The sequence below is a fragment of the Gymnoscopelus braueri genome (genome assembly GCF_963280865.1).
Source record: "Gymnoscopelus braueri genome assembly, chromosome: 22".
Classification (NCBI taxonomy): Eukaryota; Metazoa; Chordata; class Actinopteri; order Myctophiformes; family Myctophidae; genus Gymnoscopelus; species Gymnoscopelus braueri.
In genome coordinates this window covers 3,172,760-3,176,109 of record NC_137624.1, presented here as the reverse complement: position 1 = coordinate 3,176,109, position 3,350 = coordinate 3,172,760, and positions in this window count along the sequence as shown.

The window sequence follows — 3,350 nt, the reverse complement described above, 5'->3', positions numbered from 1 at the left end:
GAGTTCGTTCGACAGTTTGGGAGCCAGAGGGGAGAAGAGTCTGGGACGCGTGGAGCGTTGTCCCGAGTGTTTTAGGGAAGGTTCTGACAGCTTCCCTGTGTTAGCTGATCTGAGTGAGCGGGAGGGCTTGTAGGTTTGGATCAGGCTTTGAAGATATGGGGGTGCCATACCTTTGGTTGCTTTGCAGGCCAACGTCAGTGCTTTGTACTCTGTGCAGGCAGTAACATGGGAGCCAATGGAGGGAGTGGAGAAGGGGGGAGACATGTGAACATTTTGGCTGGTTGAAGACCAAGCGTGCTGCGATATTCTGGATCATTTGGAGGAGCTTAAGTGCACATGGCGGGAGGCCGGTAAGGAGCGAGTTACAGTAGTCAAGTTTTGATATGACTGATGTCTGGATAAGGAGGTGGGCTGACTCCTGGGTGAGGAAGGGTCTGGTCCTGCGGGTGTTATAGAGTGTAAACCTACAGGATCGAGTGACCGCTGCAATGTGTGCCTTGAATGAGAGCTGACTGTCCAGGACAACGCCAAGGTTCTTGGCCGTTGGAACCGAAGTCACCAGTAACGGGGGTCTCCCTGTGTCTCCTGCTCTTTAGTAAACAGAAATTTCATTTTCAGGTCAAGATATCTATTTCATCCAATCAGGATTAAAGAATACAGGATACAGGATAAACAAGTGAAACTGGAAGTGATGAAACGTACAAAATGAGCACACAATATACAATTGAAGCTGATAAATGGGTTCTCTCTCCTGATTGGATGAAATCGGTTAGCCACCCGATAATGTGTTTTCTAAAGAGCAATCAACAAATCCACCTGCCTGTATCAACTTCCCCTGATTGTCTGCTTCTTGGGAAGCCGTTGCTAAATGGTGATCCATATTAGCTGAGATCAACAGGCATCGGCCTCCTTGATCGGCCGACCCGACCCATCGGCTTTGTGGATTGGTCAAACTTTATGTGATGTTTGGGCCGCTGAACGATATAAATGGTGACGCGTTCATTAACACTCCAACTGCAAGACTTCAATAAATTGCTGTTATACCGTATTCCTTCTGGTGTGAGAAATGTTTTTCTGGGCGGTGAATCAGAGAAGAGGAAAGCCATACTATCATGTTTCTGTAGCAGTGGAACACAACGTGTATTCCTTTGGAGGGGACAGGGACAAGAAGGACACGGATCAGATTGAGGTTCACGTCTTCAACAGCGTGTCTTTACGCTGGATGAACTTACCGCCAGTAGCAACTGGAAGAGGAGAAGATCACCCTGAGGTTCCTTCCATGCGCTACTCTTATACAGCTGTGCTGATAGAAGATATCATCTACATATGGGGGGGATGGAATAACACAAAGGATGAGGTCTACAATGTGCTTTATGCATTCGATGTCGACACCCACAGATGGTTCAAGCCCAGGACTTCTAAAACTGGAACTGTTCCAGAGGGGCGGAGGGGCCACTCAGCCTGTGTCTTGGGGAAGGTCATGTATATCTATGGAGGATACACCAAAGGGACTGGATACACTAATAACATTTACAAGTTAGACACCTCCACATTGGGCTGGTCTTTAATTAACACCATTGGCACTCCACCACCTGTTTCATCGTGTGACTCTGCAACCATCATCGGGACAAAGATGTTTGTATTTCGGGGCTATAGGGACTACAACAACAACCTCAATGTGTTTGACACAGAGACCAACTGCTGGCTAAGCACACCTTCTGTAGTGCGTCTTCCAGACAGACCCTGGCGTCATTCAGCCTTTGCCTACAATGGAGAGCTGTACATTTTTGGTGGCAACAAAGAGAACCAGTTAATAATCAATTATATGTGGAAATTCAATCCAGGGACCTTCTCCTGGAAGAAGGTTGAGCCCAAGGGGAAACTCCCCGATAGGATGACTAGTATGGGCTGTTGCATGGTGGGAGATCGTATCACCTTTACAGGAAACAAAAGAGAGAACTACATGTACATCTTAGATTTTAGTCCTAGTCTGAAGGCACATTGCAAGCTGGCAGTTATTCAGCACGGTCTGAAGTTGTTGGGACTCCCACACAACATTAGGTGGGAACTGGCAGCCATGACTAACCAACAGATGGATGGACGGACGGACGGACAGACAGACTGACTGCTTCTATGAGCATCTCATAGAAATCTAGCTAGCCTCTTTCAGAATCATGCTGTAAAATGCAATTACTTTTTTCTTCTTTTTTTTTATCGGTATGGTAGTTTGTGCAGACAGACAGACAGACAGACAGACAGACAGACAGACAGACAGGCAGGCATGCAGGCAGGCAGGCAGACAGACAGGCAGACAGACAGACAGACAGACAGACAGACAGACAGACAGACACACGCACACACACACACACACACACACATATACACACACACACACACACACACACACACACACACACACACACACACGCACGCACGCACACACACACACACACACACACACACACACACACACACACACACACACACACACACACACACACACACACACACACACACACACACTTGTGAAGACTTGTGAAATGGGACATTCTGCATAATGAGTACTTTTACTATTGTACTTTAAATATATTTTGATACCAATACTTTTGTACTTTTACTCTAGTACATTTTGAATTCCGGACTTTTACTTTTAATAGAGTACTTCTACATTGCAGCATTGATACTTTTACTTAAGTAAAAATTTGAGTACTTATTCCATCACTGAAGCTGTCACAAACCAGTAGATGGCGGTAATGTACCGATTATGGATACTAACTGAAGGGAGTTTTTATTTAACTCCAGCGTTGCCATGTCCGCTTATTATAAGCGACTTTGGGCTTCTTTTTCTGTTAAGTTGCTAGTTGCGGGTTGCGATAATTTTTTGGGCTTGTTTTTGTTCCCCTCCTTTATTATTATTATTTTGAAATAATAGTTGCTTATTTGGGCTTCTTTCCTAATGTTCTTTAATCCAGTGGTTCTCTAACATTTTTATGTCAAGGTATTTGTCCACGGACCTCTCCATCTGAAAGTATTTTATGCCAGGGGACCCCCTAAAACGTTTGTGTTGTTGAAATATTTCAAAAAATATTTCTAGTATTATGTGTCACTTTTTCCCCCCACGATTACACGAAGTAAAAGTATTGACAATTGGAAATACTCCAGTAACGTAAAAGTACCTCTAAATTGTACTTAAGTACAGTACTTGAGTAAAAATGTACGTAGTGACTTTACACCACACTGGTCCAGTGAGTCGCTTCTTTTGGGCTTGTTTTCATAGACCCTGGTTGCTTATTTCTCTCGCAAGATCTGGCAACACTGAGAAGAAGCTTCTTTTTTTTTTACATCCGGGT